The sequence below is a fragment of the Symphalangus syndactylus genome, chromosome 5, assembly GCF_028878055.3.
Source record: "Symphalangus syndactylus isolate Jambi chromosome 5, NHGRI_mSymSyn1-v2.1_pri, whole genome shotgun sequence".
NCBI classification, from domain to species: domain Eukaryota; kingdom Metazoa; phylum Chordata; class Mammalia; order Primates; family Hylobatidae; genus Symphalangus; species Symphalangus syndactylus.
The window spans coordinates 47,620,828-47,645,126 of NC_072427.2; the positions used below are offsets into that span (position 1 = coordinate 47,620,828).

Consider the following 24,299-nt stretch of genomic DNA (forward strand, 5'->3'; position numbering starts at 1 on the left):
TACAGGCGTGAGCCACATGATTTTCCTTTAAAAATTATTTTAAAAAATTTAAATACATAATATTTGTACATATTTATGGGGTACATGTGATATTTTGTTACATGCATACAATGTGAAATGATCAAGTCATAGCATTTGGGGTGTCCATCACCTCAAGTATTCATTATTTCTATGTGTTGGGAACATTTCAAGTCTTCTTTTTTTAAACTATTGTGAAATATACAATGTATTGTTGTTAACTATAGTCACCCTACTCTGCTATCAAACATTCGTACTTTTTACTTCAATCTAATTGTATGTTTGTACCCATTAACAACCTCTCTTCATCTCCCCTCAAGCCCCACCCACGCACCCTTGCTAGCCACTGGTATCTATCATTCTGCTGTCTGCCTTCATGAGATCAACTTTCTAATCTCACCCATATGAGTGAGAACATGGGATGTTTGTCTTTTTGTGCTTTGCTTAGTTCACTCAACATAATGACCTCTAGTTCCATTCATATTGCTGCAGATGATAAGATTTCTTTTTCTTTTTCTTTTTTTTTGAGACAGAATCTCGCTCTGTTGCCCAGGCTGGAGTGCAATGGTGCGATCTCGGCTCACTGCAACCTCCGCCTCCCTGGTTCAAGCAATTCTCCTGCCTCAGCCTCCTGAGTAGCTGGGATTACAGGTGTGCGCCACCACTCCTGGCTAATTTTTGTATTTTTAGTAGAGATGGGGTTTTGCTGTGTTGGCCAGGCTGGTTTCAAACTCCTGACCTTGAGAGATCCGCCCACCTCGGCCTCCCAAAGTGCTGGGATTACAGGTGTGAGTCACCGCTCCAGGCCTTATTATTATTTTTTTAATAGTCAAATTGTACTCCATTGTGTATATATGCTACATTTTCTTTAAACATTTATCCGTTGGTTGACACTTAGTTGATTACGTATCTTGGCTATTGTAAATAGCCCTGCACTAAACATGGGAGTGCAGGTATCCTGTTGACATACTGATTTCTTTTCCTTTGGATAAACACCCAGTAGTGGGATTGCTGGATCATGTGGTAATTCTATTTTTGTTTTCTTGAGAAATCTCTATGCTGTTTTCCATAGTGGCTGTACTAATTTACATTCCTTTCAACAGTGTAGAAGAGTTACTATTGCTTCACATTCTCACCAGCATCTGTTATTTATTATCGTTTTAATAACAGCCATTCTAACTGGGGTAAGATGATATATTGTGGTTTTGATTTGCATTTCCCTGATGATGAGTAATGTTGAGCATTGTTTTTTATACCTTTTGGCCATTTCTATGTCTTTTTCTTCTTTATTTTTTCATGTCAAAGGACACAAACCAACATTTCCATGTCTTCTTTTGAGAAATGTCTGTTAATGTCCTTTGCCCACTTTTTAATGGGATTTTTTTTTAAAACTATTGAGTTCCTTGTATATTCTGATGAATAGTTTGCAAATATTTTCTTCCATTCAACAGGCTATTTCTGTTTTTTTCTTCATTAGCAAGTGGTCATTGATTTTATTTTATCTTTTCAAAAAAACTTTGTTTATCCTTCCTATTGTTTTTTGAGTGTCTATTTTGTTGAATTCTGCCCTGTTTTTTTTTTTTTAAGTTGGAATTTTGTTCTGTCTCCCAGGTTGGAGTGCAATGGCATGATCATAGCTCACTGCAAGCTTGAACTCCTGGGCTCAAGCAGTCCTTCCACCTCAGCCTCCCAAGTAACTGGAACTACAGGGCTCTGGGCTGTATTTTTTACATTTTTTTAGAGATGTGGTCTTGCTATGTTGCTCATGCTGGTCTCAAACTCCTAGCCTCAAGTGATACTCCCACTTCTGCCTCTCAGGATGCTGGGCTTTCAGGCATTGAGTCACTGTGCTCAGCTCCTTGATTATTATAATTTATTTTCTTCTACTAATTTTGGGTTTCATTTGTTCTTGCTTTGCTAGTTCCTTAACGTGCTTCATTATATTTTTTATTTGAAATCCTTCCGTATTTTTTGAGGTAGGCATTTATTGCTGTAAATTTCCCTGTAAGCACTGCTTTTGTTGTATCCCATGGATTTTGGTATGTCGTGTTTCGAATTTTCATTCGTTTCGTTTGTTTTTTGATTTCTTCCTTAATTTCTTTCTTGATCAGTTAGTTGTCTTTCAGGAGGATGTTTGTTTAATTTTCATGTATTTGTACAGTTTCCAAAGTTCTTGTTCTTGATTTCTAGTTTTATTCTGTTGTAGTCTGACTTGATATGATTTCTATTTAAAAAAATTTGTTGGCCGGGCGCGGTGGCTCACGCTTGTAATCCCAGCACTTTGGGAGGCCGAGGCGGGCGGATCACGAGGTCAGGAGATCGAGACCACGGTGAAACCCCGTCTCTACTAAAAATACAAAAAATTAGCCGGGCGTGGTGGCGGGCGCCTGTAGTCCCAGCTACTCGGAGAGGCTGAGGCAGGAGAATGGCATGAACCCGGGAGGCGGAGCTTGCAGCGAGCCGAGATTGCGCCACTGCACTCCAGCCTGGGCGACAGAGCGAGACTCCCTCTCAAAAAAAAAAAAAAAAAAAAAAAAAAAAAATTTGTTGAAACTTGTTTTGTTTCCTAACATATGGTCTATCCTCGAGAGTATTTCATGTGCTGATGAGAAGAATGTTGTGTACTCTAACTGTTGTATGAAATCTGTAAATGTCTTTTAGGCCTATTTGGTCCAATGTGCAGTTTAAATCCAATGATTCTTTGTTAATTTTATGTCTAGATCTGTTTAATGCTGAGAGTGGGGTGTTGAAGTCTACCAACTGTTATGGTATTGCAGTTGACCTCTCCCTTTAGATCTAATAATATTTGCATTACATAATGGGTGCTCCATAGTTGGGTGCATATATATTTAGCTACTCCTGCTTACTTTTGGTTGCCATTTGCATGGAATATTTTTTTCCATCTCTTTACTTTCAGTGTGTGTGTGTCTTTACAGGTAAGATGAGTTTCCTGTAGGCAACATATAGCTGAGTCATGTTTCTTTTATCCATTTTGCCAATCTTTATCTTTTAAGTGGAAATTTTAATCCTTTTACAGTTAAGGTTATTTTATTACTGGTATGTGAGTGCTTATTCCTGCCATTTTATTAATTGCTTGTTGTTTTATATATTTTTTGGTTTTCTTTGGCTTTTTTGAGATAGACTCTCACTCTGTTGCCCAGGCTGGAGTGCAGTGGTGCAGTCACACATGGCTCACTGCAGCCTTGACCTCCTGGGCTCAGGTGATCCTCCCACCTCAGCCCTTCATAGTTGGGACTAAAGGTGTACGCCACCATGCTTGGCTAATTTTTAAAATTTTTTGTAGAGATAGGGTTTTGCCACATTGCTCAGGCTGGTCTCAAACTCCTGGCCTCAAGCGACCTGCCCGTTTTGGCCTCCCGAAGTGCTAGGATTGCAGATGTGAGCTGCTGTGCCCAGCCTGTATATTCTTTGTTCCTTTCTTTTTCTCTTATTGTTTATCATTGTGGTTTGGTGGTTTTCTGCAGTGGTAACATTTGACTTCTTTTTCTCATTTGTGTATCTGCTCTACCAATTAGCTTTATATTTCTGTGGTATCTGCTCTACCAATTAGCTTTATATTTCTATGTGTTTTCATGATGGTGATCATCATCTTTTTGCTTCCAGATGCAGAATTCCTTTCAGCATTTCTTGTGCAGTTGGTCTAATTGTGACAAATTACCTGTTTTTGCTTGTGTAGTAAGGACTTTATTTCTCCCTCATTTCTGAAAGATATTTTTCCTGGGTGTAATCTTGGCTGCCAGGTATTTTTTTCTTTTAGCACTTTGAATATATCATCCCATTTTCTCCTGGCCTATAAGGATTCTGCTGAGAAATCTGCTGTTAGTCTGATAGGGGTTCCCTTGTAAATGATGAGATGCTTTTCTGTTATTGTTTTTAGAATTCTCTCTTTGTCTTTGACTTTTCACAGTTTGACTATAATGTGCCTTGGCAAAGACCTTTTTGAGTTGTATCTATTTGAGGGTCTCTGAGGTTCCTATATCTGGGTGTCAAAATTGCTTTCTAGACTTGGGAAGTTTTCAGCTCTTACTCTGTTAGATAGGTTTTCTATCCCTTTTGTTTTTTCTTTGCCTTCTGGGGCACTGAAAATTTGAATATTTGGTCACTTTATAATGTCTACATATCATGTATGCTGTGTTTATTCTTCTTTATTTTTATGTTATTGGATTATTTCAAAATGCCTACCTGTCTTAAAGTTCTGAAATTCTTTCTTTTCTTGATGTCTATTGTTGAAGCTTTTGAAATAATTTTTGTATTTCATTCAATGAATTCTTTACTTCCAGTAGTTTCATTTCGTTCTTTTTTATGATATCTATCTTTTTTTTTTTTGAGACAAGGTCTCACTGTGTTGCCCAGGCTAGAGTATATTGGTGCTATCTTGGCTCACTGCAACCTCTGCCTTCTGGGCTGAAGCGATCCTCCCATCTCAACCCCCTGAGTAGTTGGGACTACAGGTTCATGCCACTATGCTGGGCTAATTTTTTTTTTTTTTTTTTTGGTAGAGATGGGGTTTTGCCGTGTTGCCCAGGCTGGTCTCAAACTCCTGGGTTCAGACAATCCACCTGCCTCAGCCTCCCTCAGTGCTGGGATTACAGATGTGAGCCTAGCCCTATGATATCTGTCTTTTTGGTAAATTTCTCATTCGTATTCTAAATTTTATGATTTCTTAGTATTGTGTCTGTATATTTTATCTCACTTAGCTTTTTAAATATTATTTTGAATTCTTTTTCTGGGATCTCATAAATTTCTTTTTCATTGGAATCTATTGCTGCAGAATTACTGTGTTACTTTAGAGGTCATATTTCCTTGCTTTATCATGTTTCTTTGGTCCTTACTGCGCATATGGTATAACAGTCACTTCTTCCAGTTTTTTGAATTCGCTTTCTTAGGTGAGGGCTTTTTCCTGAAGATGTGCTTATGATGTTGATTGGGTAGGGCATTTTGGCATGAATCTGGGTGCATGCAGTGGTATAGTCTCCGTATAAATTATTCGGCTGTTTACAGCGTTAGTAGTGTCTGATTTTCTCAGTGATGTAGAGTTTGGTTTGTTAGTGGAGTCTGTGGTGAGGCTTAGCTGGGGACAGGTTCACCAAGTGGGCCTGTCCTTGAGCCTCAGGGCAACATATGCTGGCACTGGTGTTAGCAGGTCCGGGTGGGCTGATTCTTGGGCCTCCAGGTGGCTTACTTGGGTGTTGGTAAGGGCAGTGGTTGGCCAATTGGGTGAGCAGATTCTCAGGCTCCTGGGCAGCGTATGTGGCATGGTTGATAGTGGGAAAACCCTCTGTTTCCCAGGTGGTCTGTGCTGATAATGGCAGCAGCTGCAATGGGCTGGGCAGGCCAGTCTCCAGGCCTGCAGGTGGTGCATGTGGTTGGGGACCAGCTGTGGTATTTAATGGCAGATTGAGTGGGCTAAATCTCAGGCCCCTAGAAGAAGTGTTAACATGTTAACGGTGGTGGAGGGGTCTGGGTAGACCTGTCCTCAGGCCCACTAGTAATGTATATGGGTGTTGGCTGTGGTAGGCAGGGGTAGGGTGATCCCCATGGCCGCAGTGGAGTGCTCGAGTGGGGCCCTGCCACTCGGGAGGGAAGGGTTGCTTTCATTGGCACCAGACATAAGCAGTCAGCTGATGAGTGGGTCCTTGGGCCCCAGGACACTTGTAAAGGTGTAGTAGCTCCACTGCTTGGGGTAGCAGGGTCACTGCCAATAGTTTGTGGTTTAGCACCAGTGGCAGCAGCCAGCAGGAGTGCTGGCTTTGGGTGGTGGGAGTCTTATCAGTCTAATCTTAGGCCTCCTTGGGGCACATGAAAATGTATAGCAGCTCTGCTGCTGGGGGCAGTGGGGTTGCTGCCAGTGGTATACACTTTGGCTTGGGGGCAGCATGGGATCACAACAGTGGCTGTAGGTGGGGGATGTAAGTGGACTCCAGGGATATGGAGATGCAGGGGCTGTTTGGCCCCAGGGCAGGATACAGCCTTGTTGGGGCTGGGCTCTCAAAACGTGCTGTGCTCTAGCTGCTTAGGACTAAGGAATGGAGGGGACCCTTCATGAGCAGTATCATCGTGTGGTCCCCAGGCAGCTCCCTTTGTCAGTATGAGATGATTTTCTTATTATGAAATCAATATTGGCCAGGCGCAGGTGGCGCGGTGGCTCACACCTGTAATCCCAGCACTTTATCGGAGGCTGAAGCAGTGGATCACCTGAGGTCAGGAGTTTGAGACTAGCCTGGCCAACGTGGTGAAACCCCATCTCTACAAAAGTACAAAAATTAGCTGGTCATGATGGCGGATGCCTGTAATCCCAGCTGCTCGGGAGGCTGAGGCGGAAGAATCACTTGAACCTGGGAGGTGGAGGTTGCAGTGAGCCGAGATCGCGCCATTGCACTCTAGCCTGGGCGAGAGAGAGTGAGATTCGTCTTGGAAAAAAAAAAAAAAGAAAGAAAAAAAGAAATCAGTATCAAGGCTGTAAGGGGGCCTACTTCAAGTGTTCCTAACTTCTGTTTTCCTTCTGAGTTGTTTATCTAGCTTGTACTTAGACACCTTAATAGATATATAAATATTTCTTTGGGTAGGGTGTATAGCATAGAATGTTTTTTGTTGTTGTTGAGACAGGGTCTCACTCTGTCACCCAGACTGGAGTGCAGTGGCGCGATCTTGGCCCACTGCAACCTCTGCCTCCTGGGCTCAGGATTCTCCTGCTTCAGCCTCTCAAAGTGCTGGGAGTAGCGTGCACCACTACCGCCCGGCTAATTTTTGTATTTTTAATTTTTGAGGTAGAATCTCACTCTTGTTGCCCAGGCTGGAGTGCAGTGGTGCAATCTCAGCTCACCTTAACCTCTGCCTCCTGGGTTCAAGCGATTCTCCTGCTGCAGCTTCCCGAGTAGCTGGGATTACAGGCATGTATCATCACACCCGGCTCATTTTGTAATTTCAGTAGAGATGGGGTTGCACCATGTTGGTCAGGCTGGTCTTGAACTCCTGACCTAAGGTGATCCACCCGCCTCGGCCTCCCAAAGTGCTGGGATTACAAGTGTGAGCCACCGCATCCTGCTTAATTTTTATATTTGTAGTAGAGACAGGGTTTCACCACGTTGGCCAGGCTGGTCTTGAACTCCTGGCCTCAAATATCTATCTGCCTCGGCCTCCCAAAATGTTGGGATTACCACCAACACCGTGCCAGGCCAGAATGTTTGTTCTTTTTTTTTTTTAGACAGAGTCTCGCTCTGTTGGCCAGGTCTTATATTAAAACTTAAATATCTTTTTGTAGCTTTTGCCCTCAATTTTTTTTTTTCCATATAGAATACTAGTGCTTTCATTTAACAATGGTTTCATGGTGCAATTTTGCTGAATAATAAATCTTAATGACGATGCTGTTTTGAGATAGTGGTTTTTTTTTTTTTTTGGCTTTTTGAAGTGATTTATTTTATTTAAAGGTGAATCTCTTTGAGTTTTTGCCCTAAAGTCTGAAATAAAAGCTGTTTACTGTATTTACAATTCTACATATGAAAAGCTGTCCTGGGTTTATCTAGCAAAGACAGTACAACCAAATTACAAACAAACTATAAACAAAATGTACAAATACAAAAAAGGGGAAATTTAAAAAAAAATTTGCCAACAATTTGTGGATCGTAAAGAAAAATATACAAAATCTTTTGTATATTATAGTATAGAGATAAACAGAAAAATAGTGGACATAGAAATAGATTCAGAGAAACAAAAAACAAAAACAAAAACAAAAAACAACTGAGAAATCCATTGACAGAAATCATCAGGAGAAATAGATGCATCAGATCTCAAGGAAAAAACTCAACTTTGAAAATGCTTCACAACTTCTTTGATCAACGTATGTTTGAAGACAATTCAATGAAATTAAAAAGACGGTTTTTTTTGCTTTTTTTTTAAAGTACAAACAAAAAGATGTATATCAAACATATTAGGACGGTTACACATGGGAAGACGGGGAATAGAAATAGGGGGTGGGAATTAAAGAAAATAAATGAGAGAGGGACTTTGTATGGATCAATGATAATAACTCAATCCTCTGTTTGACAAAGAAGAAGGAGAAGGAAGAGGAAGAAAAAGAAAGTGGGATAAAGGATCAGAAAGGGAGGAAAATAGAAAAAATTAGAGTATGACTCCAGGTTAGACCTGTTTTGTTGTCGCTTGGTTGGTTGGTTGGTTTGTCTGTTGTATTTTTCATATGTTTCACCATGTGTTTTTATAGTAAGTGTAAATGTGTAAATATGATAAATTAATGATTTTTCAAAATAGTATGAACCTTTATAAACATAATCTATGTATTTACAGTCACATATGTGGCCTAGAATTTCCTATCAGTTTGCAAAAGTAATTTTATGAACATACATGATAGGCAGCAAAAGTTGAGGCAGGATACTTGTTTGTTCAGGAGAGTCTATTTTTAAGTTTGTGGAGTTCTCATTTGGAAGATATGTTGGGCTTTGTTGATTACTTACAGCAGTAGCTTGGGTCCTTAAGGCTTTAAGGAGAAAGCCTGGAGTTCTTGTACCTGGGAAGCCCTGGGAGTTTTTTGGCAAGAGGAATGTGAGTACAGCCTCGAACTAAAAGGGTGCCAAGATTGACATGAAATGAAGGAAAAGAGAAAATAGACAGTGTTTAAAAATGGACACAATTTCGAAGCTAGTAAATGTATGCCACTGACCCCTACTTATATAAAATATATTCATGTTAGGCATATAGTTGGAGGTACATTTTGGCAAATGTATATACTTAGGCAACTGCCATTGAAATCAAGATAAAGAATGTTTCCGTCATACCACAAAATTCCCTCATTACTTTTTACTCTTAGTCTCCACCCTAGGCAACTACTGATCTGCTTCCTGTCACTATATATAGATTTTGACTGTTCCAGAATTACATATCAATGGAATTAGATTCTGCATTCTTTTGTGTCTTAAGAAAAGTGCGTATTTTCAATAGTTGGCTTTTTTTTTTTTATTTCTGAGTAGTTTGCCATTATATGAATACATCTTTCTCTTTACTTGTTGTTAGACATTTAGGTTATGTTCAGTTTTTGGCTGTCATAAATAAAGCTGCTGCAAACATTTGTGTTCAATTATTTGTGTGGATATATGCTTTATGTTTTCTTTTTTCTTGAGTAGAATTGCTGGGTCATATGGTTTTTTTGTTTGTTTGTTTGTTGGTTGGTTTTAGATGGAGTTTCCCTCAGCCTCCCAAAGTACTGGAATTACAGGCACTAGCCAACTCGCCTGGCCTTGTTTGTTTTTGTTTTTGTTTTGAAATGGAGTCTTGTTTTGTTTCCCAGGCTGGAGTACAGTGTCGCGATCTCGGCTCACTGCAACCTCCTCCTCCCGGGTTCAAGCAATTCTCTTGCCTCAGCCTCCCAAATCACTGAGATTACAGGCACCTGCCACCACACCTGGCTAATTGTTGTATGTTTAGTACAGACGGGGTTTCAAACATGCTGGCCAGGCTGGTCTTGAGCTCCTGACCTTCAGTGATCCGCCTGTCTCGGCCTCCCAAAGTGCTGGGATTATAGGCATGAGCCATTGTGCCCGGCCCGGTTTTTATATGTTTGACTTTGTAAGAAAGTGCTAAACAGTTTTCCAAAGTGATGTTGTCATTTTCCATTTCCGTCAGCAGTATGTGAGTTCCAAGTACTCAACATCCTGCTAATATTTGGAGATGTTATTCTAGCAAAGGGTATGTGATAATGTATTATTCTAGTTCTGATTTACATTTCTCTGTTGACTAATGATGTTATGTAGGTTTCCATATGCTTGTTTGCCACCTGTATTATCTTCTTTGTGAAGTGTGTTTTCACGTTGTTGATTGTCTTTCAATGGTTGTCTTATTATTGATTTGTAAGAGGTTTTTAAAAAGATATTCTGTATGTAAGTTCTTTGTCAGACCATATATGTATTGTGAATGTTTTCTCCCAGACTGTGGCTTGCCTTTTTTTTTTTTTTTTAAACTATTTCTCAGCAGAAGTTTTGAATTTTTAAGAAGCCCTTTTAATGAAAAAATTTTTTTCTTTTATGGTTTTTGCTTTTGTTTCTTAAGATAACATTGACTGCTAAGGCCATGACAGTTTTCTTCTGGATGTTTCCAGTTACAGTTTTACATGTAAGTCTGTATTGCAATTCAATTTAATTTTTCTTTATGATAGAGGTAAGGGTCAAGGGTAATATTTTTCACATGGATATCAATTTTTTAGCATCACTTTTTGAAAAAACTATCAATTCTTTGAATTGCCGTGATCTATATATGTTGAGACCTATTTATATATTCTTAGGTCTTTCATTTCATTGATTTTTATGCCTATATTTTTATGCCACTGTTTGATTACTGTAGCTTTATGGTAGATGTGCTAAGCAAGGTCCATTTACGGGGCAGAATCCATACAGTAATTTGAAGAATGAAATTTTAGTATAAAGAATTAGCTCTTGAGTCACCCCTGTGCAGCCTTGGTGCCTTGTGCATTTTGGACACCCAGCCCACCTTGCTCGTAGCCTTTTCCTTTCAAGATTTAGCTTGTAAGCCTTTTCCTTTCAAGATGCCTGAGGAGGTGTACCATCGAGAAGGGGAGGTGGCGACTTTTGCCTTTTAGGCAGAAATTGCCCAACTCATGTCTCTCATAATCAATACCTTCTATTCCAACAAGGAGATTTTCCTTCAGGAGTTGATGTCTAATGCTTCTGATGGCTTAGACAAGATTTGCTATGAGAGCCTGACAGACCCTTCCAAGTTGGACGGTGGTAAAGAACTGAAAATTGACATCATGCCCAACCCTCAGGAATGCATCCTGACTTTGGTCGACACAGGCATTGGCATGACCAAGGCTGATCTCATAAATAATTTGGGAGCCATTGCCAAGTCTGGTACTAAAGCATTTATCGAGGCTTTTCAGTCTGATGCAGAAATCTCCATGATTGGGCAATTTGGTGTTGGCTTTTATTCTGCCTACTTGGTGGCAGAGAAAGTAGCCATCACAAAGCACAATGACGAAGAACAGTATTCCTGGGCATCTTCTGCTGGGAGTTCCTTCACTTTACGTGTTGACCATGGTGAGCCCATTGACAGGGATACCAAAGTGATCCTTCACCTTAAAGAAGATCAGACAGAGTACTTAGAAGAGAGGTGGGCCAAAGAAGTAGTGAAGAAGCACTCTCAGTTCATAGGCTGTCTTATCGCCGTTTATTTGGAGAAGGAACCAGAGAAGGAAATCAGTGATGATGAGGAAGAGAAAGGTGAGAAAGAAGAGGAAGATAAAGATGACGAAGAAAAGTCCAAGATTGAAGATGTGGGTTCCGATGCGGAGGATGACACTGATAAGAATAATAAGAAGAAAACAAAGAAGATCAAGGAGAAATACACTGATCAGGAAGAACTAAACCAGACCAAGCCTATTTGGACCAGAAACCCTGATGACATCACCCAGGGAGAGTATGGAGAATTCTACAAGAACCTCACCAGTGCCTGGGAAGACCACTTGGCAGTCAGGCAATTCCCTGTAGAAGGTCAGTTGGAATTCAGGGCATTGCTATTCATCCCTCATCAGGCTCCCTTTGAGAACAAGAGGAAAATGAACAACTCTGTGTCCATCATGTGTTGATCATGGACAGCTTTGATGATTTGATGCCAGAGTATCTCGGCTTTATCTGTGGTATGGTTGACTCTAAGGATCTTTCCCCAAACATCTCCTGGGAAATGCTCCAGCAGAGCAAAATCTTGGAAGTCATTTGCAAAAACATTGTTAAGAAATGCCGGCCGGGCATGGTGGCTCACGCCTGTAATCCTAGCATTTTGGGAGGCTGAGGCGGGCAGATCACTTGAGGTCAGGAGTTCAAGACCAGCCTGGTCAACATGGTGAAACCCCGTCTCTACTAAAAATACAAAAAATAGCTGGGCTTGGTGGCACAATGCCTGTAATCCCAGCTACTTGGGAGGCTGAGGTGGGAGAATTGCTTGAACCTGGGAGGTGGAAGTTGCAGTGAGCCAAGATCCACGCCACTGCACTACAGCCTGGGCGACAGAGCAAGGCTCTGTCTCAAAAAAAAAAAAAAAAAAAAAAAAGAAGAAGAAGAAGAAGAAGAAGAAGTGGCTTGAGCTTCTCTGGGCTGGCAGAAGACAAGGAGAATAACAAGAAATTAGATGAGGCATTCTCTAAAATCTCGTGGCTTGGAATCCATGAGGACTCTATTAACTGGCGACACCTGTCTGAACTGCTGTGGTCTCACACTTTCCAGTCTGGAGATGAGATGACATCTCTGTCAGAGTATGTGTCTTGCATGAAGGAGGCACAGAAGTCCATCTGTGACATCATTGGTGAGTGCAAAGAGTAGGTCGCCAACTCTGCTTTTGTGGAGCAAGTCTGGAAGAAGGGCTTCGAGGCAGTATATATGAGTGAGCCCATTGATGAGTACTGTGTGCAGCAGCTCAAGGAATTTGATGGGAAGGGCCTGGTCTCAGTTACCAAGGAGGGTCTGGAGCTACCTGAGGATGAGGAGGAGAAGAAGATAATAGAGGAGAGCAAGGTAAAGTTTGAGAACCTCTGCAGGCTCATGAAAGAAATCTTAGATAAGAAGGTTGAGAAGGTGACAATCTTGTGTCTTCACCCAGCTGCATTGTGACCAGCACCTACAGCTAGATAGCCAATATGAAGTGGATCATGAAAGCGCAGGCATTTTGGGACAACTCTATGATGGGTTATATGATGGCTAAAAAGCACCTGGAGATCAACCCCAACCACCCCATTATGGAGACACTACAGCAGAAGGCTGAGGCAGACAAGAACAACAAGGCTGTCAGTGACCTAGTGGTGCTGCTGTTTGAAACCACACTGCTCTCTTCTGGCTTCTCCCTTGAGGATCCTCAGACCTATCCAGCTGCATCTACCACATGATCAAGCTAGGTTAGCTATTGATGAAGATGAAATGGCAACAGAGGAACTCAGTGCTGCTGTTCCTGATGAGATCCAGCTCTGCTGGGGGCGATGAGGATGTGTCTCACATGGAACAAGTAGATTAAGAGTTTATACTTGGAAACCGTGTGCCCTTGTATAGTGTCCCCATGGTTCCCACTGCAGCTTTGAGTGGTCCTGTACCACCTGGCTCTCTCTGCTGATATCTAGTATTTTTTCTCTCCTGTCCTTGTGTCTAAGGCAGGAAACAAGGGTGTCAAGCCCCATTCCCTCCCTACTTTGACAGCAGAATTGGATGTTGTATATCCTGTTTTTTTTGTTGTTGTTGTTTATTTTGTGCTGAAAGTATGTAAAATAAAGAATATGCTGTTTTTATACAGTAAAACAACACAAAGGATTACTATTTCTGGGGATTAGCAGCTAAAAGAGGATGAGGAAAAAAATTCTAAAAAATACTCTAGAGCTGAGAGACATTTACCAAAGAGACAAATTTGGATGGGGATCCTTTCTTTGAAGTTGGGATTCAGACATTACTGGCAAGGATGTGGCAGCTCATCAGAGAACTTCTTCCCTGGGCCAGAGCTGGTCCACAGTTGGTAGGGCCAGTATTGGTGGGTAGGGACCACCAGTCAAAACTGGCAACAAATTTTGCTGAAGGGTGAGCGCCACAGGGTATACCAGTTGCATGTCTCTGGCAGCTGGAACAGAAGCACCCTGAAACCAGAAAGAAAAGTACTACTTCAGAGCCATCTGTTGACAAAGCTTATCACTAGCTGGCAAAAGAGAAATGTTTACAGGGTCCAAGAAGGCAGTGAAGTGTAGATTAGGAGGAACCCAGAGGCAATAAAATGATAACTGGCATAATGTCTTGAAATCTAATAGTGTAAGTCATCTTTTTTTTTTTTCAGAATTGTTTTGCTATTCTAGGTCCTTTGCATTCCCATATACATTTTAGAGTTCCTTCTCAGTTTCTACAGTAAAACCTGCTGGGATTTTGATTGAGATTATGTTGAATCTATAGATAATTTGGGTACAGTTGACATTCTGATACTGTGGAGTCTTCAAATTCATGGACATGATGTATCTCTCCATTTACTTAGGTGGTCTTTAGTTTCTTTGAGAGTGTTTTATTGTTTTCACTAGAGGCATTGAACATCTTTACTCTTAAGTACTATAAAAATGCTATTGTAAATGAGATGTTTTTTAAATTTCATCTTCCAGTGTTTGCTGCTAATACACAACATATTATTTTATTTTTTTTGAGACAGAGCCTTGCTCTGTCGCCCAGGCTGGAGTGCAGCGGCATGATCATAGCTCACTGAAGCCCTGATCTCCTGTGCGCAAGCGATCCTCCCACCTCAGCCTCCTGAGTAGCTGGGATTACAGCCACACACCACCACTCCCGGCTAATTTTAAAAACTTTTCATAGAGACAAGATCTTGCTATGTTGCCTAGGCTCTTCTGAAACTCGTGGGCTCAAGTGATCCTCCTGCTTTGGCCTTCCAAAGTACTGGGATTACAGGCGTGAGCCACCACCCCCAGCCCTACTATTTTATTTTGTATGTTAGTCTCGTATCTTGTTACTTTGTGTTAAACTCATTTATTCTAGTAGATTTTGGGTAGATATCTTAGGATTTGCTACATAGAAGATAATATTGTCTGTAAATAAAGGCCGTTTTATTGCTCCATTTCCAAACTGTGTCTTTTATTTATTTTTCTTGGCTTGTTGTGGTATCTGTAACATCATACTGAATGTTACAGAGTTGCATGAAAGTGGCAAGTGTGAACATCTTTACTTACTCCCAATCTTAGGGGAGAAGCATTCAGTCTTTCACCTTTAAATATGATGTTAACTGGAGTTTGTAGATGCATTTTATCCGGTTAAGAAAGTTCCTGTCTCTTCCTAGTTTGCTGAGAATTTTACCATGAGTGGGTGCTGAAATTTGTTAGATGCTTTTTCTGTACCTAATGAGATGATTTTGTGGCTTTTCTCCCCTTTGAATGTGGTGAATTACATTGATGATTTTAGAACGTTAAGCCAGCCTCTTATTACTTCATTTGCTTATGATGTATTGTCCTTTTTATTTATTGCTTTGTTCAGTTTTCTAGTTTTTGGTTGGATTTTTTTGTTCATGTTCATAAGGAATATCAGTCTTTTGTTTGGGGGGGGGTCTGTCTTTGGTTTTGGAATCAGAGTAATGTGAGCCACATAAAATGAGTTGAGTACTCTACCCTCCTCTTTTCTTAAAATAGTTTTATAGGACATCAGGGGAACCATCTGGCCCTGGTATTTTCCTTGTGGAAAGGCCTTAAATCATGAATTCATTTTCTTCAGTAGATAGGGGCTAATTCAGATTTTCTATATTTTGTGATAGTTTTCATAATTTGTACCTTTTAAGGAGTTTATTTTATCTAAGCAATTGAATTTATTTTCATTATGCTCATAATATTACTTTATCACTCTTAATGTCTGCAGTACTATAATGATGTTTTCTTTTTTATTCTTCATGACAATGTATTTTTAAATGATCTTTTTTATTGGCTATAGAATTTGGATTGACATTGTTTTTCTTTCAGCATTAAAAAAGTTACTCCAATAATTTCTAGCTTGCATTATTATTTTTATTTTTATTTTTGGAGACAGAGAGTCTTGCTGTGTCACCCATGTTGGAGTGCAGTGGAGTGATCTCAGCTCACTGCAGCCTCCGCCTCCTGGGTTCAAGCAATTCTCCTGCCTCATCCTCCCGAGTAGCTGGGACTACAGGCGCACACCACCACGCCTGGCTAATTTTTTGTATTTTAGTAGAGACGGGCTTTCACCATGTTGCCCAGGCTGGTCTCGAACTCCTAAGCTCAGGCAATGTGCCCACCTTGGCCTCCCAAAGTGCTAGGATTACAGGCGTGAGCCACCACGGTGGGCTTGCTTGCATTATTTTTAATGTTAAATCAGCAGTCATTCTGCATATAATCAGTCTCTTTGGTGGATTTTAAGATTTTTTTTTAATGCTGATTTTCAGCAGTGACTGTGGTGTGTCTTGTGGGTTTTTCTTTGTGTGTATCTTTCTTGGTGTTTGCTGAGCTTCTTAGACTTGTGTTTATAGTTTTATCAATTTGGAAGTTTTTTATCATTTTATCAAATTTTTTTTCTGTCTCCTCTCGCTTCTTTATTTATTTACTGTTTGACAGGTTACTGAGGCTCTGGGTTTTTTGTTTTGTTTTTTTAAACTCTATCTCTCTGTACATCAAGTTAGATAATTTTTGTTACCCTGTCTTCAAGTTCACTGATACTCTTTCTTGCAGTATCTCATCTGCTCTTAAGTCAGTCCAGTGAGATATATATATATATATATAATTTTTTTTTCGTTTTAGAAATTATATTTTCCAATTCTGGAAGTTTCCTCCCCTCTTATCCCTTTCCCTCTCTCCTCTCTTCCCTGTCCCTCTCCTCCCCTCTTTCGACAGTTTCTGGTTTCTCCTTATTATGCTTATATTTTCCCCATAATTCTTTAACATATTTACAATATATAGACACTAAATCACCAAATCCTTGTCTGCTAATTCTATTATCACTCATTCTGACTTTTTTTTTTTGGGGGGACCAGTTTTCTTCTTTGTCACATTTCTTTATAGTTAGTGGTTTGGTTTTTTTCCCCTTGTTTTTTTAGTAGTTTGTGGTTTTTAATTGGATATTTCACATTTTGATTAATATTTAGTGTGTTTTTGTCGTCGTCGTTTGTTTGTTTTTTTTTTAAATTAGAGATGGAGTCTTGCTACATTGCCCAGGCTTATTGAAAACTCCGGGGCTCAAGCGATCTTGCCACCTTGCCCTCCCAAAATACGGGGTCTACAGGTGTGAGCCACTGTGCCCACCTGTGTCTGGATTTTAAAAAAACTTTTAATTTAAAAATAATTGTAGATTCACAGGAGCTTGTACTGGGAAGTCCTGGACATCTTTCCCCCAGTCTCCCTCAGTGTTCACAATTTACGTAACTATATTACAACATCAAGACCAAGACTGATATTGGTACAATGCATAGAGTTTATTTGAGTTTCATCAGTTTTACATGTACGTGCATGTGTGTGTGCCTGTGCGTAATTCTGTGCAATTTTGTCACATGGGTAGTCTTGTGTAATTATCCCTACAATCAAAGATACTCAATGGTAGCATCACCAGACTCCCTTGTGCTATCCCTTTATGGCCACATTCATCCCCTCCCCCATCTATAATCCTTAACAACCATTAATTGGTTCTCCGTCTCCATAATTAGATTATTTCATGATTGTCGCATGAATCGTATTATGCAAGTAGTATCTTTTGAGATTGACTTTTCCAGTCAGCATAATTTTTTTGAAGTTTGTACAAATTGTTGTGTTTATCAATAGTTTGTTCCTTTTTATTACTAAATTCTATCCTATTTTATGGGTATACCACAGTTTAACTGTTCATATATTTTTTTAAAAAGCATGGAGTTTTGTTTTGTTAGATAGTTGAGTAACTTGTGGATCAGCTTGACCCTTTTGAGCCTTTTTTTTTTTATGATTAATTAAGCAGAAATTTTATTTCCAAGCTCTTCAAAGACTGTTACAAACACGAATAATGTATCCTTCTGAAAAAGTGTCTCAAATTAAATCAAAGGCACATCATCAAAGTCAAACACTTGTGAAGTTAAGAATTCTTTTAGGTTGTAATATTTTCATGTTCGTTTCTAATCATGTACAATGTTCTGTGGGTCACATTTTAAACATTTTTAAATATATGAAATTCTGTATTTCTTTAAGTACAGCCACAACTACAAAGTAGAAGAACGTAAGAATACAAAGATCAAATCTGCTTCATTTATATACACGATGGGGCAGCCCAATGCACATCATAACATTAACTTTTCCAAACAAGTTTGCTAAGAATCTGCTCCTGTAATTAGTGTTAAAAATAAAACAATCTTCCCATTTAGAAAAATCAAGACATCAGTTGATTAGTAACGCCTATTCTTCCTCCCAGCAATTTGTACTTTCTGGTCTTCATGTAGGAATTGTAAATTCATGAGAAAAGAACAAATTTTTTATGGTATAAATATCTTCCAGGAACAACAGTTTACAAGTATTCAGTTGTTTAAATAAACAAAACTATTTTCCTTCCTAAAATGTGAACATCCAGTAAATGAAACATACATGATATTCCAGGTATAGAAATCTTAGTAACTCACTTATGAAAGAGGTGTTATTTTGGTATGTTTGGTGGTAAGGTTTTTGCTTATCTTTTTTTTTTTTATTAATTTTTGCATACAAAAACAATAAACATTTTCTAAAAATACATACAAACAAAAAGATGCGTATCAAACATATTAGGAAGGTTGCACATGGGAAGTCGGGGAATAGAAATGGGGGGTGGGAGTTAAAATAAATGAGAGAGGGACTTTATATGGATCAGTGATAATAACTCAATCCTCTATTTGACAAAGAAGAGGGAGAAGGAAGAGGAAGAAAAAGAAAGTGGGATAAAGGATCAGAAAGGGAAGAAAATAGAAAAAATTAGAGTATGACTCCAGGGTAGACTTGTTTTGTTGTCACTGAGTTGGTTGGTTGGTTTGTCTGTTGTATTCTTCGTGTTTCGCCAAGTTGGCCAGACTGGTCTCGAACTCCTAGCCCGAAGTGATCAACCCGCCTCGCCCCCCAGAGTGCCGGGACCACAGGCGTGAGCCACCACGTCCAGCCCCCACATTGCTTCTGGCCTCCGTGGTAGACCTCCCAGACGGAGCGGCCAGGCAGAGGAGCTCCTCACTTCTACCCAGACACAGGGCGGCCGGGCAGAGGAGCTCCTCACTTCCCAGACGGGGCGGCCAGGCAGAGGAGCTCCTCACTTCTTCCCAGACGTTAGGTGGCCGGGCAGAGGCGCTCCTCACTTCCCAGACGATGGGTGGCCGGGCAGAGGCGCTCCTCACCTCCCATACGATGGGTGGCCGGGCAGAGGCACTCCTCACTTCCCAGATGGGGCAGCCGGGCAGAGGCGCTCCTCACTTCCCAGACGATGGGTGGCCGGGCAGAGGCGCTCCTCACCTCCCAGACGATGGGTGGCCGGGCAGAGGCGCTCCTCACTTCTTCCCGGACGGGGCGGCCGGGCAGAGGCGCTCCTCACTTCTTCCCGGACGGGGCGGCCGGGCAGAGGCGCTCCTCACTTCTTCCCGGATGGGGCGGCCGGGCAGAGGCGCTCCTCACTTCTTCCCGGACGGGGCGGCCGGGCAGAGGCGCTCCTCACTTCTTCCCGGACGGGGCGGCCGGGCAGAGGCGCTCCTCACTTCCCAGACGGTGGGTGGCCGGGCAGAGGCGCTTCTCACCTCCCAGATGGGGCGGCCGGGCAGAGGCGCTCATTTCTTCCCAGACGGGGCGGCCGGGCAGAGGCGCTCCTCACTTCCCAGACGGGGCAGCTGGGCAGAGGCGCTCCTCACTTCTTCCCGGACGGGGCGGCCAGGCAGAGGCGCTCCTCACTTCTTCCCGGACGGGGCGGCCGGGCAGAGGCGCTCCTCACTTCTTCCCGGACGGGGTGGCGGGGCAGAGGTGCTCCTCACTTCCTCCCGGACGGGGCGGCCGGGCAGAGGCGCTCCTCACCTCCCAGACGATGGGAGGCCGGGCAGAGGCGCTCCTCACCTCCCAGACGATGGGTGGCCGGGCAGAGGCGCTCCTCACCTCCCAGACGGGGCGGCCGGGCAGAGGCGCTCCTCACCTCCCAGACGGGGTGGCCGGGCAGAGGCGCTCCTCACTTCCCAGACGATGGGTGGCCGGGCAGAGGTGCTCCTCACTTCCCAGACGATGGGTGGCCGGGCAGAGGCACTCCTCACTTCCCAGAGGTTTTTGTTTATCTTATGTATAAAAGTACTTGCACAAAAAAACAACCTATTACTATTTAAAACTCTATTCCTTTACCCAGTTTCCTCACTCAAGTAGAAACTCATGAATTTCTGTGATTTTGGCTATAGGACCAGGCCACAGGAAATGGCTGAAATATCTCTAAAAGTTAGGAAAAAGTGTTTTCTTGAGACTTGAAGGCAGTCATTCATCACTTTGTGCTTGAAGGCATTCCTCAGCTAACTTCTCTCCTAGAGTCTTCAGAGTAAAGCACAGGATCTGGGCTTCCGGAAGGGGTTACTTCCAGCTGAAACACCCACCAGCAGGGCATCCTTGCAGGCATTCTGCATACAGTACTGTTGAAGCTCTGCAGCTGCCTGAGAGACATGCTCTCCACGCCAGCCTCCAACTTGAGCTGTTCCACCAGGCGCCGCAGGGCGCTCGCGCTAGCCCCGGAGGACATGGCGGCGGCGCAGGGCTCCGAGGGCCGAGCCTTGTTTTTAAGCTTTGTTAAGATAGGTTTGAAGTAGCCTTTATTCTAGGAATAGTTTGTTTCTATTTCCAAGGAGTGGCTTTTCTGGGTTCTCTATTAAATGACAACAAAGTCTGTCTTCTGTGCTTGATCAGAACTTCGGTGTATCCCTATCTCTTGCAAGATCCAGTAGTTGGTCAACTAACAGCTCCTCAATGGTTGTTTTTGGGCCCACCTTTGTGGAGTCTCTCTTTATGCATCCACGATAGTATTGAGCCAAAGACTACAGGTGAACGCCTGTGCAGATTTCTGGAGTTCTTTCTCACTGTTGCACGTTCCTTTTTTCTTAAATCATAGCCCTTCACTGCTTGTTGTCTATTGTCTGAAAGCAGTTGTTTCATTTATATAACTGAAAAACTGTATTTTTAAGGTGGGTAGGCAAGTCCAGTAATGGTTTCTCCACCATTGTAGGCAACAAAACTTTTTGTGTATTTCTAAGTTAGTAATTTGAAAGTCAAAATTGATTCATCTGTCCAAAGAGCAGTAGTTTTTGTTTTGTGTCTTAAGTTGTTATTTTAACTTACATTTTATTTTTTGAATAGGAAATATGTTCATATATTTTAAAATTTAAATGGCACAAAAGAGATACAATGAGGTATCCTTCCCTCCCTTATTTCCCAGTCACCCACTTTCCATTCCTGGGGACAACCATTGTTATTAGTTTATTGTGTATCTGTCAAGAAATTTGATGCACATTCTGCTAATGTGTATCTTACTCAGAAATTCTCTACACAGAAATGTGGAGATATATATATATATGTACATATATATATATATATTCTCCTTCATATTCTTGTTTTAAAAAAAGGCAACATACTATATTCTCTTTTTTGTATCTGATTTATTTATTTATTTATTTATTGGAGATGGAGTCTCGTTCTGTCACTCAGGCTGGAGTGCAGTGGTGTGATCTCGGCTCACTGCAAGCTCTGCCTCCCCCAGGTTCACGCTATTCTCCTGCTTTAGCCTCCCAAGTAGCTGGGACTACAGGCACCCATCACCACGCCCGGCTAATTTTTTGTATTTTTAGTAGAGATGGGGTTTCACCATGTTAGCCAGGATGGTCTCGATCTCCTGACCTCATGATCCGCACGCCTCGGCCTCCACAAGTGCTGGGATTACAGGCGTGAGCCACTGTACTCAGCCTTTTTTTTTTTTTTTTTTTTTTTTACTTAATATAACTTAGAGGTCTATGATTTGATTACATGTAGATATTTTATATTTTTTTCAGCTTTGTAGTATACAGTTACATGGGTATACCCATAAATATGATTATGTACCATAAGCAAATTAACTAGTTCTGTTGTTATTAATCATGTACTATTTCAAATAGTGCCAAGGTGAATGATCTTTCTGGGATATTTTCCAACACCAGCAACCAATTCTCTTGATTCTCCAGACATCAAGTGGGTGTTCAACAATTCAGCGTAATTCAGTTCTCACAGTAAATATCTGGAGCTAGTGCAGACCCCACAGCTTAAGGGCCCATTCCTACACACTGCTTTCCACTTCAGACACCATTTTTAAGTCCTGGGCCACCTGTACTTCGGACCACCTGCTATAAATTGGGGGTTCCCTCAACCTCCTCCTAAGGTTAGATAATTTGTTAACCTGGTTGACAGAACTCAGGAAAACAGTTTACTTACTCTTGCTGGTTTATTATAAAGGATACTACTGACGATCACCTAAATGAAAGAGATGCATAGGAATGTGAGAGGCAGCGCAGAGTTTCTATGCGCTCCCTGGGTGCACTACCCTCCAATCAACTCAGTGTGTTCAACCCTGGAAGCTGATCAGATCTCATTGTTCAAGAGTTTCTATGGAGCTTAATCGTCTCTCCCACCTCACTTTCTGGGATGGAGTCAGTGGCTAGGGCTGAAATTCTAATGCTCTTATTATTTGATCTTTCTGGTGACCAGCTCTATTCCAAGGTCATCTAGGGGCCCCACTCTAAGTCAGCTCATTAGCATAAACTCAGATGTGAGTGAAACAGACTCATTATGAATAAGAATGAAGAGACACCTATCACTGAGGATATTCCAAGGGTTTTAGGAGCACTGTGCCAGGAACTGGGGACAAAGGTCAAATAGATTTGGTCCTCTACATCTGTGGACTCAGTCAGCCTTGGATTGAAAATAATTTGCATGGTTGCATCTGTACTGAACATGTATGGACTTTCTTCCTTGTCAGTATTCCCTAAACAATACAGTATAAGAACTATTTACACAGAATTTACACTGTGTGAGGTATTATAAGTAATTTTGAGATGATTTAAAGTGTACAGGAGGATGTATATATACAAATACTCTACAAATACATTTGTTATATACAAATACTGTACCACTTTGTATAAGGGACTTGAGCATTTTTAGATTTTGGTATCCTTGGGGGTCCTGTAACCAGTTCCCCATGGATACTGAGGGACGACTTTTTATTTCTTTCTCTTTTTTGTTTTTTGAGATGGAGCCTTATTTTGTCACCCAGGCTGGAGTGCAGTGGCATGATCTTGGCTCACTGCAACGTCCACCTCCCAGGTTCAAGCAGTTCTCCTTTCTCAGCCTCCCCAGTAGCTGGGACTAGAGGTGCAAGCCACCATGCCTGGCTAATTTTTGTATTTTTAGTAGAGACAGGGTTTTGCAGTGTTGGCCAGGCTGGTCTTGAACTCCTGACCTCGGGTGATCCACCTGCCTCAGCCTCCCAAAGTTCTGGGATTACAGGCATGAGCCACTGCACCTGGCTCAACTATATATTTCTTATTATGCCACATTCTTTGTAGTATGGAAGTAATTTCACTTACATGCAAGTATATATAAGATAAATTTCTAGAAATGGAATTCTTGTATCAAAGGCTGTGTACATTTGTAATTTGGGTTTTTAAAACCAGTTTTCCCACCATAGAGATTGTACCAACTTATTCATGTCACAAATGTGTGAAGTGACTGTATGTTTCCCCATACAACTTAATGTGTTACAGATTTTTATTAAGTATTTTAAAAAACAAGGTTCTTACAGTACTCTGCAAAACATGTATATGTAAAAAAAGACGTAATACTTTGTTGTAATTGTCAAAAAAATTGAGTAGAAATTCGATAATGTTCAGACTTCTATAGCAATTATAAAAGACTTGATATACTTTTAAAAGAGTTGAGTAATGTTAGCTAATTTGTTGCCATTTTATCATATATCTCCAATGTGCCAGGTACTGTGTTATGACTTTATATACATTATAATCTCTAATATTTAAAATAATTTTACAAGATGTATTGAATTTATATTACCTTTATTTCACAGACAGGAACCTGAGCTAGTAAATTCTAGGCTTAAGATTTGATTCCAGTTTGATTCTAAACTCTAGATTTTTGTCATATCTTCAATTAATTTTACTTCAGTATTTTGATCTTTCCCTTTTTTATGTAGAGGACTAAAATTCCTCTGATTTCATCCATTATCCTGGTCTTTTGGGGTTCCCAAATTGAATTAAGGAAGATTTCTATAATTTGCAAGAATTAGAAGCCCCAGGGTAAAACAAAGAGTGTACACACTTGTCTTTCTGAGAAGAGATATTAAATACCCAATATAGATGCTGCTTTCTTATGTATTTTCTTATTTGACTTGTAGAAAGTGGGGTAGAATAGCAAAATAGCAGAATTACTAGAGAGAGAAGACAAGCCGTGGTAACTAATAGTAATTGGGTCAGGAAGCCTGTTCTAATCTCCAAGTAACTTAGTTGCTGTTTGAATATCTTGTTTTACCATGTAAGAATCAGTCTATAGGCATTTATTTTTAACATCCTAGACAGTTACTGTTTAATTTTATCTCATTTAGAGTCCTACCACAGCTATTAAGTTGACTTTTAGAGCAGAATATTTATTTAAAAATCTTGGTCAGCATATTTCACAAATAGACAAATTTCATAACAGTCCACATTTTGTAGACTTTTTAAAATAAAAAATAATTGTTTAAAATTTGGAT

At 40.9% G+C, this 24,299-nt stretch overlaps 1 protein-coding gene and 2 pseudogenes across 2 annotated transcripts in view; 2 read left to right on the forward strand and 1 right to left on the reverse strand.

Annotated features, from left to right (window-relative positions):
* Positions 1–24,299, forward strand: part of ADAM10 (ADAM metallopeptidase domain 10) — a 166,650-nt gene that overhangs the window by 48,625 nt on the left and 93,726 nt on the right. The window lies entirely within an intron of this gene.
* On the forward strand, positions 10,026–13,932 carry LOC129482474 (putative heat shock protein HSP 90-beta 4; annotated as a pseudogene).
* LOC129482481 (guanine nucleotide-binding protein G(I)/G(S)/G(O) subunit gamma-10-like) lies at positions 19,802–20,409 on the reverse strand (annotated as a pseudogene).